The sequence below is a fragment of the Myotis lucifugus genome, unplaced genomic scaffold, assembly GCF_000147115.1.
Source record: "Myotis lucifugus unplaced genomic scaffold, Myoluc2.0 scaffold_431, whole genome shotgun sequence".
NCBI classification, from domain to species: domain Eukaryota; kingdom Metazoa; phylum Chordata; class Mammalia; order Chiroptera; family Vespertilionidae; genus Myotis; species Myotis lucifugus.
Genome location: NW_005871479.1, coordinates 28,185 through 42,195, shown reverse-complemented (window position 1 = coordinate 42,195; position 14,011 = coordinate 28,185). Strand labels below are relative to the sequence as shown.

Genomic DNA, 14,011 nt, shown 5'->3' with positions numbered 1-14,011 from the left:
GTGATAGATTGCTTGTGTATATAAAGGCTTGTGTATATAACTGTAGAGGAAAAGTCATAAAATGACTTGGGGTCTATAAAGAAATAGAGGCAGAGGCAAGCTAGTGAGATTGAAAGATAGAGATAGAGATAGAGAGAGAGAAGAAGAAGGAGGAGGAGGAGGAAGAGGAAGTGGGGGAGGAGGAGAAGAAAGAGGAGGGGAGGAAGGGGGCAGCACTAAATATTTCTATACAGATAACATATATGAATATACGTAAGTATGTATGTAAGTAATTATATAAACCATACGTATGTGCATATACAGGACTCTTAACAGAAAGGACAGTGATGGTGTTCCTGGTCCTGCGTGCACAGGTGTCCATGACAGCCTCTTCTGCTGTTACTGTATTTTCCTCCCCTGTTGACCCTATGGCTGACTTCCCTTCCTGTGGCTACACTGAGCCCTCAAGGTGATAATGGTGGAGCTGACCGGGAGAAGGCCATGGTCATGGTTGGACTGAGGACCGTGGGGTTGGGGGGTAGTGGGGATGGGAGTGTTGAATCGAAAGCCGCGACAGACAACAACTGTGATAGCTGCTTTGTGCTGGGAAGCTCCCGAGAGGAGCAGGAACACCAGCCCACGTGCTACACTGGTTCCCAGGTGCACTGGGCACTAGCAGGCCCCAACCACATCCTCTCACTCTTCCTTAGTTCTTAGAGGTACCGTGGATGGGCCCTGAAGGGCAGGGCCTCTGGGAGGCCCTTTGGTTGACAGCTGGTGTTTGCCTCTCAGGGGATTTGCTCTCCTTAATCCCGAGTAGGAGTGATCTGTGTGGGGAAATCTTGGTGCTATATTCATCTCAGCAGTGGGGCCCTGATGGACTTGTTCATCAGCCCAGCTTCCCAGATCCTAGAGCCCGTCTGGTTTTCCCTCCCTAGGAGCAGTGGTTCAATTCTACATTCCATCCTGCAAGTCATCCTGTATCCTTCCAACAGATTCCCATTTTGCTTAAGGGAGGTAGTTTTGGTTGCTTGCACCAAGGGTCTTAACTGGTACAGTGGTTATGCTTAGTAATCGTTTTTTTTTTTTTTTGTTTTTTTTTTTACATGAAATGGTTATCTTTGGGTTGCGTTTCAGCATGGTGTTCAAAGGCAAGGTGGCTGAACATGGAGGCAGCCAGATTCATGGTCTTTGTCATTCATCCATCCATGCCAGGCTGTTCTGACTTCTCTCAGCATTTACTGTCTCTAAAGACAATGCCACCCTCCTTTTAAAAAAATATATTTTTATAGATTTCAGAGAGGAAGGGCGAGGGAGAGAGATTCTCGACCACTGAGCCACACCGGCTGGGCAATGCCACCCCTGTTTTAGCTAACACGGAGCCCATGATGCATGAAAAATGCCTAAGTTAATTTTCTTAACATCGACCTTCGGCTTTCTTAGGCGGAAAAAATTGTGCCTTCCCTGATGTACAATTCCTTTAGCTAAATTCACATTTTAGCTTTGATTTTGTTTGCTCCCACCCTTTTCTGGTCGGCTTGGCTAGGTAACTCAGTCACGTATGGCTGGAAGCCCTCGTTTGCTTGCTCAGAAGGCTGGGAACCAGGGGAGAGAAGAATGAGCCCAGGACCGGTCTGTGGCAGTTACTAGACCTCTGAGCTGCAAGATTTGGACATTATTCCCAGTAATAGAAACGAGGCTGAGCGGTCCAGACGGAGCAGTTTGATCCTGACCTTCTGGAGTGGGGATTAATGGCTTGGCATGTAGTCTGGCGGCACCAGGCAAAGCTTCTTGCCTTTGATCCTGGATGATTTTGTTAGGTCCTTGCTCCTGGTGATGCACACAGGGCATCTGCTCAAAATAACACTGGATTCAAGAAGCAAGGAGCTGGGGAGAGGACTTTACTCAGCCCCCCCCCCCCCCATTGAGACACCCACAGAGGGGGCCTTGACTCGTCTCATCTTCATCTCATACAGGAGGGATCAGCTGAGGGTAGGGCTGACTCCTGTCCCAGAGCAAGAGGGCAGGAGGCCCCTGTCAGTCCTCGGAAGGGTCAGGCGGAAAAGTGAGCACCAAGATAAGTCGCCAGAGAAGGATTCTTTGTGGGTGTCGGCGTTTGAGCACATGGAGGATTTAGGCCTATCAAAAATGGTGGGAGCTGAAACCGGTTTGGCTCAGTGGATAGAGCGTCGGCCTGCGGACTGAAAGGTCCCAGGTTCGATTCCAGTCAAGGGCATGTACCTGGGTTGTGGGCCCATCCCCAGTGGGAGATGTGCAGGAGGCAGCAAATCGATGTTTCTCTCTCATCGATGTTTCTAACTATCTCTCTCCCTTCCTCTCTGTAAAAAATCAATTAAAAAATATATTTAATAAAAAATGGTGTGAAAAGTTATTCCAGACAGATGAATGCCAGCTAGGAACATGGCTACTCAGTTGTACTGTCTCCCGTTGTTCTGTGTAATTTTCTATATTACAAGATTATTAAAATTTTGAAGGCAGAAGTCTTTTTTTCTTTCTTTTTTCTTTTCTTTAAGACAGAAGTCTTGTAGTGACTCTTAATATCTTCCAGCATGTTAGAATATGCTAGATAGAGATGTGTACATGATCAGCTGGGCTTTTTTTTTTTAGAGAGAGAGGAAGGGAGGGGGGAGACAGAGAGAGAAACATCGAGGTGAGAGAGACACATCAATTGGTTGCCTCCCACACACGCCCCACTCCTGTAACTGAGGTGCATGCCATTGACCAGAATGGAAGCCGGACCCTTCAGTCCACAGGCTGACGCTCTATCCACTGGGCTAAACTGGCCAGGGCCGGCTGGGCTCTTTTATATTCAGATGATGAAATGGCCTTCCCTCTGCTCACAGTTGACCTTCACTTCGACCTGTTGGAGCCAGGCTGCAGCCAGGAATACTGCTAATTGACTGCTTTTCACTCCAACAGCTCATATGAGATGGACCAAGAGCACTTAGCTGTTATAAACCAGCGTGGAATTTGGCTTCTTTTCACCTCCAGCCACCGAGCAGCTGTCAGGCGCCACTGACTTCAAGTCAATTGCTGGGCCTCAAATTTATTGGGTGAGTCATTGGCAACCTCTGAATGTTTCCCAGTGAGCCAGTCACCCAGAACGGGATTTTGAATGAAAAGTTCATGTATTGCTTGGAAAAATCATGGCAGTTGTGGCTATAGAGGCAGAGAGGGGGCAGTGGTAGAGGTTGGCCTCTGCCCGGGGCGGTAGTGGTGGGGCATGAAATGGAACTCTTTCCAGCTGGGTAGGAGAGCAAAGCTCAGAACATAAATATTTCACTTTGATGCTCATCTAAGGTCAAGCCGCAGGAAGCTCTCTTAATTGTGGGGGTGAGCTAGCAGGTGGTATGCTTTTTAATGTTGATATGTTCAATTTATTTTTATTATTATTTTTTAAAATACATTTTTATTGATTTCAGAGAGGAAGATAGAGGGAGAGAGAGATAGAAACATAAATGATGAGAGAGAATCATTGATTGGTTGCCTCTTTCATGCCCCCTACTGGGGCTTGAGCCAGCAACCCGGGCGTGTGCTCTTGATCAGAATCGAACCCGGGACCTTTCAATCCACAGGCCGACGCTCTATCCACTGAGTCAAACCAGCCAGGGCGATATGTTCAATGTAGATGAAGGGGTGGAACAAACTCATAATGCCACCTTGAAGAGTGTGGGCTGGCGGCAGATCCGAGCCCTCCAGAAATCAGCCTTGCAATGTACTCTGTTGGCCCTGTTGCTTTAGGGCTCTGTGCTAAGGTAGTAAAAAGTTCTCCCAGATGCCAGAACTGGTTTGGCTCAGTGGATAGAGCGTCGGCCTGTGGACTCAAGGGTCCCGGGTTCGATTCCGGTCAAGGGCATGTACCTTGGTTGCGGGCACATCCCCAGTGGGGGGTATGCAGGAGGCAGCTGATCGATGTTTCTCTCTCATCGATGTTTCTAACTCTCTATCCCTCTCCCTTCCTCTCTGTAAAAAATCAATAAAATATATTAAAAAAAAGTTCTCCCAGAATTCAGAAATTTCACTCAGTAGAGATTCATTTCTTAAGAATTGTCCTCTCTGGATAGTCTCTGCTGAGGAGACAGGAGGCTAAAGTGATCAATTCTTAGGATCTTGAAGTGAATTAACTTATCAGATCACTTTTATTTCTTTTTTTAAAATAAAAATTGTCTTTATTGATTTCAGAGAGGAAGGGAGAGGGAGAGAGAGATAGAAACATCAATGAGAGAGAATCATTGATTGGCTGCCTCCTATACAACACCTACTGGGCATGGAGCCCACAACCCGGGCATGTGCCCTGAATAGGAGTTGAACCATGGCCGCCTGGTTCATAGGTTGATGCTCAGCCACTGAGCCACATGCCCAGACTCCTCAGTCCCTAACACTCTGAGCTGCTGAACCTGTGCCAGCTATTCAGCTATCACCCACCTCCGGATACTTCTTGACAAGAGAAAAATGAAACCTTATGTGTTGTTTGTAGTTGAAAATAATTTGTATCTTCATGTCATTCCTCTTACAATTTACGGCTAAAAAACTGTTGCCCACTGTGCAGGACCCACAAACTGCATCTATTTCTGTCGTGAATTGAACTCGAGTGGCTATTTGCTGGTCACTTGGAGTGTTTTGCTTCTAATGCCTTGTGCCCTGGGAGGACTCCATTTCCCGCTGTGGTCCCTCTATTTGGACTACTTCAAAAATCTGTATATGTGCACTGCCTTTATGTCATGAAACACAAACCTGGGCATTCACATCTTGCAGCGGGTCTCTTATAAAGGTGTGACCAGATAATGTACCCTAGTCATATTGTAGATGACCAGCAAACATAAACAAAATCATTCTGCAGAACTCCTGGATCTCCAGGGAGATCTCTGTGGAGCCCAGTTTGAGAAACACTGGCTGGAAAAGAAAACCATCTGTCCCTTTAGGGAAGACACAGCTGAAGCGGCCTCTTTTTCATTTCTTTAGATCCCTGAGAGAATATCCGGCTATGAAGGTTCTGAAGGGAAGGGAGCAGCAGGGGCCTGTGGAAGGGCTTTAGGAAGGATGGTACCAACCTGGAATTGTTGGAGTTCTCCAGTTGTTTCTCTGAAGACGAGGGAGGGAGGGGGAGGGAGGGAGGGGGACAAAGGGAATTGATGTTGACAATAGCTAAGTTAGGGGTGTTTGGAAAGACCTGGTGCAGCAATTAAGAGCTGAAGAGCAGGTAGCCCAGTGCCCTGAGGCAGAGGTTCTCACCCCCAGTTGCCTATTAGAATCATCAGGGGAGCCCTTTAAGGAGCTGATGCAGGACCCATCCCTGGGGGTTTGAATTAATGGGTCGGGGATTGGGTATCAGTCTTCCTAAAAGTTCCCTTAGGAATTCTAATGTGTAGCCACTGTTTTAGGGAAGCTTTCGCTGTGGTGTAAGGCCACCTGTATTCATTTATTTCATGGGGGAAGGGAACCAATCCTTACTGAATGCACTGTGCTAACTCTTTAATAATAACAAATAGCATTAGCATCTAACATTTATTGAAAGCTTATTATATGCCGGGTGTTATGTTAACTACTTTACCCTCATTTAATTTTCACATTTAATTTTCTCTATGAAGTGGATATTATTATCTCCATTTTACAAATGAGTGAGTAGAGGCTCTGCGAGGCCAAGACATTTGCCTGAAATCATTCAGGGACAAACAAATAAATATGTAAATGAAAGTAATAAGTTGCCAAGGTCATGCGGGAAGGGGAACAGGATTTGAACCGTGGCCTTTAGCTCTTTCGCTGCCCCAATTAATTGCTCTCTCAGTGAACACATTTAGCAAATGTTTTTGACAATGGACCATATATGTCCCTGACATTCGGTTAGATGTTGGGAATGTGAACATGGGCAAGGCAAAATTTCTCCTCTCCAGTCTGGTCAGAAAGACAGTTACTTCCAGAACAATGTGAGCATGCCATTATGTGACCACACGCCCCTGGTGCCCGGGACTCTGGTTTTAGCAGTCCAAGTCATCCTCATTCTGGGCAGCTTTCAGTTCTAGGCGACATCCAAAGTTGAGGGGATTTTGTTAAGTGATGAGAGACCAGAATGGGAAGTATCCAGTAGAGGATTGAAGGTTCAGGGGAAAGTGGAGGCGATTGATGGGACAAAGCCTTAGAGGAGACAGAGGAGTCGATCCAGAGTACAGTGCAGGGGATGGTCTTGAACGGGAGGAACTTCCCTGAGACGGAAGCGGAGCAAGGAAAGAGGAAGAGGACTAGGGAAGGGGGTGGAGATGGAAGGGTCTGGAGTGGGGCTAGGAGGCAGCCACAGAGGCGGGAAGGTTTGGAACTCACACTGGGGGCAGGAGAGAAGGTGCCACCTGGAGCCATCCCAAAACGTCTTCCTGTGTCTCATCCTGTGCCTGGGCCCAGCCACGTGTGGCTCAGCACTTGAGTGTCAACCCAGGAACCAAGAGGTCACCGGTTGTAGGCTCGATCCCTGACGGGGGGCATATGGGAGGCAGCCAATCGATTATTCCCTCTCATCATGGATGTTTCTATCTCTCTCTCCCTCTCCCTTCCTCTCTGAAATCAATAAAAAAATATATTTTTTAAAAAGACAAAAAGCTCTGCCTGGGAATTCGCACAGGAATTTGGGCAAATGCAAAACCTAACGCAGGCCTTCTCTGAGAGGCTGGTGACACCCACTGTGGGAATCGCAGCGGAACAGGCATGGAGGGGGTGCCTCTGGACGTGGGGTGGCTCCTCTGGGAACGCAGGCCCCGATGGAAACACTCAGGACGGCAGCTGGTGTGTTCTCATTGGGCAGGCTGGGTCGGCCTCACAGTGGCTCTTCAGTTTACAGACACCGTGGGAGGGTGAGCTGCCCCCATCCGCCCCTCAGCCTTGCCAGAGAAAGAAGTCTGTACGCCCTTTAGTTCTGCCCAGCTGGTCTTTGCCTCTCAAAATCTTCATTTTGAGAAGAAAAAGAATGAACGTGACTTTGATGTGTATTAGACAAAAAGGAGCTCAGCAGATGGGCCACCCTTCACTCAGAGGTTGGGGCCCTCTTCCCATGATGCACTTGAGGACTTTGTGTCCTATTAAAAGCCCATAATACGTGCTCTGTGGGTGGCACCCTTCGCTGCAGTGTGATTGGCTGGGAGGGATCCATCAGCCACTATTATGTCATCCCTCGTTGTTGGCGGGCTCTCCTAGGGGACACTTGAGAAACTTTGATAGAAATATTTCTCTTTGGCAACAGCCCGCTGTTTCCATGGTTGGACAATGCTAACCAGATGTGAAGTAGGCCAGCAAAGGAGAGGCCTGCCCCGGGGAGAGAAGGCCATCACACACTCACGTCCAACCCTGGACAAGTCAGATAACCTCACGGGGCCTCTTTTTTCCTAATTGTTGATCTGGAACAAAAATCTGAGCCCCAGTTACCTTCCGGTGTTGGGAGAATGAGTGTTAAAGAACTTGGCAAAATTTTTATTTATTTTATTTATTTTTTAAAGGGGAGAATGATGATTTTTATTTTTTTAAGATATATTTTATTGATTTTTTTACAGAGAGGAAGGGAGAGGGATAGAGAGTTAGAAACACCAATGAGAGAGTATCATCGATCAGCTGCCTCCTGCACACACCCTACTGGGGATGTGCCTGCAATCAAGGTACATGCCCTTGACCGGAATCGAACCTGGGACCCTTGAGTCCGCAGGCTGATGCTGTATCCACTGAGCCAAACCGGTTAGGGCAAAATTTTTAGTTTTTTTGGTGATTAATTGTCAAGTCCTTTGGAGGATATATTTCAGAAATGAATGAAGTAATAAACAAAGCAGCACTTAAAGGTAATGATGTTGCCCTAGCTGGTTTGGCTCAGTGGATAGAGCGTCGGCCTGTGGACTGGAGGATCCCGGGTTCGATTCCAGTCAAGGGCACATGCTTGGGTTGCGGGCTGGATCCCCAGTAGGGGGGTGTGTAGGAGGCAGCCAATCAATGATTCTCTCTCATCATTGATATTTCTATCTCTATCTCCCTCTCCCTTCCTTTCTGAAATCAATAAAAAGATGTAATGTTATTTTTGCTCAGGTCGAATGAACTATTGTTTGCCATTCTTACAGATCCACTAATGTAAATAGTTTTCCCATCTCATATTGGCAGAACATTTTTAACCTAATTTTTCGAAAAGGTAATAAACTCACATGGCTCAGTATTCCAAATGAAGCCCGGCTGGTGTGGCTCAGTGGTCGAGCGTTGACCCATGAACCAAGAGGTCCCGGGTTTGATTGCCAGGCAGGGTACATGCCCAAGCTGCAAGCTTGATTCCCAGTAGGGGGCGTGCAGGGGGCAGCTGATCAATGGTTCTCATTGATGTTTCCATCTCTCTCTCCCTCTCCCTTCCTCTCTCTCTCAAAAATTAATAACAAAATATTTTTTTAATTCCAAGTATGTGAAAGGGTATAGTCATTATCTTGTGCCCTTGCCCCATCCCAGAGTCCCTCCCCATGGGTATGATGACTAATGGGTCCTGGTTTTCCTGGGACTTTCTGGTTTAGCACTGAACTTCCCATGTCTTGGGAAGAACTGTAGTCCCTAGCAGACTGGTTGGTTTCCCTGTATTATATGGAACCAAAATTATGAATTTGCTGTGCACCTTTTGCAGATAAACTGAAAGAGCAATCAGACTATCTTAAACATCATCACAGGTGATGAAATGAAGATTTCAAAAAAAAATAGCACATGTTTTTGGGGGGACTGGGGACCCATGACAACACCGAGGCCCAAATCTTATGGTTTAACAATTGTTTTTAAGCCCTCGCAGCTCTGAAATTGCTGTCCTCCTGTCAAAGAAATCTCTCTGTCTGGCGTGGGGAAGAGTCACAGAAACGTCAACAATGTGGCTCCATTTCCCACAGCTGATCAGGCTCCACGATCCTTTTGTTTATAATTTATTTTTGTAGAGTTAAAATAAGCATTTGTGTACCGGGGGCTTGGACTTTGTAAATACGCGTATTTGCCAAGCGATCTTGTAGAGTTCCCTGTGTAATTGTAACTGATTAGGGAAAGCCCAGTTTCAGAGAAAGCATAACACGGTCCTTTATCAAGTGTGAACTGAGAACAACACTAGGAGGCCCTTTCCAGGCTAAAAATAGACCTAGAACTTGGTGTATTTTAGCTCTGGGACGTTCACAAATTGCCTGGCAATCCGGCACATTATTATTTTATGAATCAGCACCAGCCTTCCTTTTAAATGTTCTAGCTTCAGGCTATTTCACTTCTGTGCAAAGAAAGATGAATTATTTATAAAAATGGGCATGAATATCATATGATAATACCCTCATTTCTAGCGGGGAATAACATGAGCTGCAGCTGGTACTCTGTCAGCTCCCAGGAGAGCTGATGGGAGCAAGCTGAGGATGGGGCTGCATCCTTCAGAAGGGGCTGATGCTAAGATGCAGGATGTGGTCCTCGGAGGATGCTCAAGTCTCCCCTCTCACTCATGTTCTCTGACTCTCTTATCTTCCCCCTTCCTTCCTTCTTTCATCCTCCCTCCCTCTCTCCCTCCCTCCCTCCACCACTGAGCCACACCGGCTTGGCTAAAGTAGTCATTTTTTTAAATATATATTTTACTGATTTTTTACAGAGAGGGAGAGAGAGCAAGAAACATCGATGAAAGAGAAACATCGAGCAGCTGCCTCCTGCACACTCCCTACTGGGGATGTGCCCGCGCAACCAAGGTACATGCCCTTGACCGGAATTGAACCTCAGACCCTTCAGTCCGCAGGTGGACGCTCTATCCACTGAGCCAAACCAGCTATGGCTAAAGTAGTCATTTCTTAAACATTAGTTGCAATGTGAAATCTGGAACCATACCAGTGAACTTTTGTACTCTGTTCCATCTAAATCCATTGGTTTTTCCTGCATTTTGAATGGATCTTTTACCCATACAAGATTTTTGTGACATTGTATATGCAATGGCCATTTGGGGATGTTGGTGTGCTGATTTATGTAGCTCTTCCAAATCCATCATACACTATCCAAATCCTACACTTTTTAGTATCGCCACCAAGCTCATCAGAAAAGTCTTGAAGTATGAGCAGAAGTCCAGCTCATGGCAGAAAGCATCTGAATTGGCAAGTTGTCTAAAAATTCAAAATTTCACTTGCAGGTTTGCATTATTATCATTGGCTACAATACTGTTAGTTGTTATCTTTGAAGCGACAGGCTCACCTTGTTCATTTTTGAGAAAATGCTTGCCAAAGGCCAGGTCTGAAGTTGAAAAACTTCAGATTAAACACGGTTTTCCTGAAAAACGTGGGAAGTTCAGTTTTCCCATGTGCTTTTTCTTGAGACAATCATCATGCTTCAGTGTGCGGCAGAAGTGATTTATTCATACTTACCATCTCATCACATAAAATATTAACATGATCTGTCCTCAAGGGTCAAGATTTAAATAATTTCATGGATAGATCCATGGCATTCTGAAGTAAAACTGGCTTTTTTTCTCTAGTGCATGGTTGTGAAGAATCCAATTGCTATGAGTATAGCTTATCTTGATTTATGCTAGGGTACCATCAGGTTTTATCACCATTTTGCACCATCAGTGCAAATGTTAAATCAGTGAAAATGCCAACTAACATCTTAGTGTTACTACGGAACTAGTTTTGAGTTAGCAGGCTTCCGGAAAGTGGCTCAGGCACTCCAGGAGTCTACAGGCCACATTTTTAGAACTGACAGTTGATTTTAGGAGCAGCCCAACATGCTTCCAATAAACTCCCTTTTTCTGAAATCAGCCAGAGTGGCTTTCATTGCCTGTCATCATTGTTCCGTGTTTAAAAAGGTCATGTTTATGTTGGTTGAATCAAAATGTCTAAGGAACTCTAATTTAAGGGCATTTTGTAAGTAAGTCCTTTGTTGTGATTTGCCGATTGGATAATCAGGAAGAATGAAAGATTCTATTTTTATTTTTTTTAAATACTCATCCAAGGATATTTTCCCATTGATTTTTAAAGAGAGTGGAAGGGAGGGGGAGAGACACACAGAGAGAAACACGGATGTGAGAGACAGACATCAATTGGTTGCCTCCTTCATGGGCTCAGACTAGGGCTGGGGATCAGGCCTGCAACTGAGGTATGTGCTCTATATCAGAATCGAACCCGCAACCCTTCAGTCTGAGGGCTGATGCTCTATCCACTGAGCCAAACCGGCTAGGGTGAAAGATTCTAAAATTTCACTTTTCTAAAAATATTCAATCTTTATGCTTTCTGTATTCGTGGTGGTAAGTCATTGTTACAGAGTCAAACAAATCTATGCTGATCCTTGAATTGTGGCAAAAGAAGGGTTAGAGTACTAAGTCCTATTTTCTCTGTTCTTATGGCTGCTTCCAATGACCTTTCTGAGCTAAGTGTGACTCTCCTCACTTTAGACATCAAAAAAACACAACTTGAATTTGGTGGTTAAGTCCTTGGCCAAGGCCACTCAGTCAGTGGTCAAACCTCTCTCTCATCTTGACCGAGAGGCTCTCAAACCCAGTACCTCTTTGCTCTACCACATAAGAATCTCTGAGAAGGACAAAAACATGAACCCGTGATGCAAGGTTTATGCCGTAGAGGCCAGTGCTGCAAAATCATGGACGTCTGAGATGGTTCATTAGGAATTTATTTTGTAAATTATATCGTGATGACATGATAAAGCTGGCTCTGTACCAAAGCAACATTTTTGACATGCCAGGAAGTGGTATTTTCGAGTTGGAAGAGACTTGAATCATGTGACTTGTCCAAATTTCTCACCACCAGCGCATGCTCACATAAGCAATGTGCATCTTATTTTATTTTATGTTTTTGTTGGTTTGTTTTTAAATATATTTTATTGATTTTAGAGAGGAAGGGAGAGGGAGAGAGAGAAACATCAATGATGAGAGAGAATCAGCGGTTGGCTGCCTCTTGCATGCCCCCTACTGGGGATCGAGCCCGCAACCCAGGCATGTGCCCTTGGCTGGAATCGAACCTGGGACCCTTCAGTCCGCAGGCCGACGCTCTATCCATTGAGCCAAACCAGCTAGGGCTGCAATGTGCATTTTAGGTAGCATTTCCTGGGTGATGACTTCTGATAACCTGATTATTGTTCATTTCATGAAAGAAAAAATGTAGTAACTATAGTGGTCACCACCTACTTAGATGCTGGCAGAATCCCTTCTTCCTGATATTCACAGCTTTGGGAAATACCTCCCCTTGAGTGTGGACAAGATCTGTGACTTGTCTCTAACCAAGAGAATATACAGGGTGTCCCCAAAAATGTATACACACTTGGAATAATTATTAACTCCAATGGATTAAATCTGAAAAGAAAGAAACACCAATTGAGCTATCAGCTGTTAAAGTGTGTATACATTTTTGGGGGCACACCCTGTCTACAGCAAAGGTGTTGGGAGGTCATGTCTGTGATTGGGTTTCATAAGATAATGTCTTTCTTGCTAGCAGACTCTCTTTTGCCTTATAGATTTGCCTTTTTTGATGCGGCAAGCTGCCATGCCAGAAAAACCCACATGGTAAGGACCTGTGGCCAGCAGCCTATGGACAGCTGAGTCTGGCCATCAGCCACTGATGGGGCGTGCAAGCAGACCCTTCCCCATTCGAGTATTCAGGTGAGACCTCAGCCCCAGCTGGCAACTTGCTTGCACCCTTGTGAGAGTCCCTGAAGCAGAGGGCCCAGCTAAGCTCTGATCAGGTTCCTGACCCACACCATCTGTGAGATAATGTATGTGTGCTGTTTTAAGCTGTGAAGTTTTGGGGTAATTTGTTAGGCAGTTATAGCTGACCAATACACTCTACAATCTTTATTATCTGCCTCTTTCTTTAGGAGGTCCGGGAGCGAGCTGTTTAAGGTCAGTGAGTCCTTGTCACGTGTGTTTATCTGCTTACCCATTCCACCACTGGAGTGTCCCATCAGAATCCATCCTTAGGGTGAAAGGTGGAACCTGCGGCCTACAGTGTACAGAGAAAGTGCTCCAGGAAAGCACTCTGTGGGCCTCACACTAGAGCAGCGGTTCTCAACCTGTGGGTCGCAACCCCTTTGGGGGGTCGAACGACCCTTTCACAGGGGTCGCCTAAGACCATCGGAAAACACATATATAATTACATATTGTTTTTGTGATGAATCGCTATGCTTTAATTATGTTCAATTTGTAACCATGAAGTTGGGGGTCACCACAACATGAGGAACTGTATTAAAGGGTGGCGGCACTCGGAAGGTTGAGAACCACTGCACTGGAACCTTCCCTTACCATTTAGCTTGCACATCAGCCAGCCAAGCAGTTACTCCCTGGGGTCTGGAACTTCAGCCTGGGCGGGAGACTAGTCATGCCCCAGCTGCTGTCCACAGCGAAGTTATGGATGCCGAAACGCACATCCCAGCCCGGTTCATAAGGAGAGGTGCAAAATATCTGAAGCCATGAGTTAAAAAACTTTTGACAGAAAGAGGGGAAATGGGGAGACACTGAAATGTATCCAATGCATTGGGCGTCGCGCACCCCACTTCACTGCAGGCCTCAGCGTTCTATCTCCTGTGGAGTGGGGGCTTACCTCCAGGTTGCATAGTCCTGGATTCAATCTGGGTCCTAAATCAACTATTAAATGAGAACAAGAGAAATACTTGTCAACTAAAGGGGTTGTAGGATCAAATGTTAGCCCGGCCCTTACTTCTTCCAGGGATTCTAGGTCCTCAGCGTGATTGGGGCCGCGCGTGAGCGAGCGGAGCGCAGCCCGCACCCCGGCTGGTGGCCTGCCCGCCCACGTGGGGCCGCGGCCCGTCGAATGACTCCGTGCGACGTGTTAGCGGCGGCGGCGGCGCGGGCTCTTCCGGGCGCAGTTTCCTGCCAAACAAGGGGGAAAGGGCTTTGGGAAGGGGGGGGTCCGGGTTTGGGGCTCTCCCTGGGGGGGGGGGGGGAACCCGGTTTAGTTGGGCCGCCCTGGCCCCGCCCGGGGGAACCATGGGGGCCGGGGCGTTGTTGGTCCGGTTTTTGTTTGCCTTCTTGGCCCCCCCGTTGCCC

At 46.5% G+C, this 14,011-nt stretch overlaps 1 long non-coding RNA gene across 2 annotated transcripts in view; it reads left to right on the top strand.

The window, feature by feature from the left end:
- Window positions 1-13,790, top strand: part of LOC102437340 — a 21,656-nt gene extending 7,866 nt beyond the window's left edge. For both annotated transcript variants that reach the window (XR_002826261.1, XR_002826262.1), the window contains exons 3-6: window positions 2,920-3,053; window positions 12,463-12,607; window positions 12,823-12,847; window positions 13,671-13,790. This is a non-coding gene — a long non-coding RNA (uncharacterized LOC102437340). The remainder of the gene's footprint in view (window positions 1-2,919; window positions 3,054-12,462; window positions 12,608-12,822; window positions 12,848-13,670) is intronic.
- Window positions 13,791-14,011: the final 221 nt, after the last annotated feature.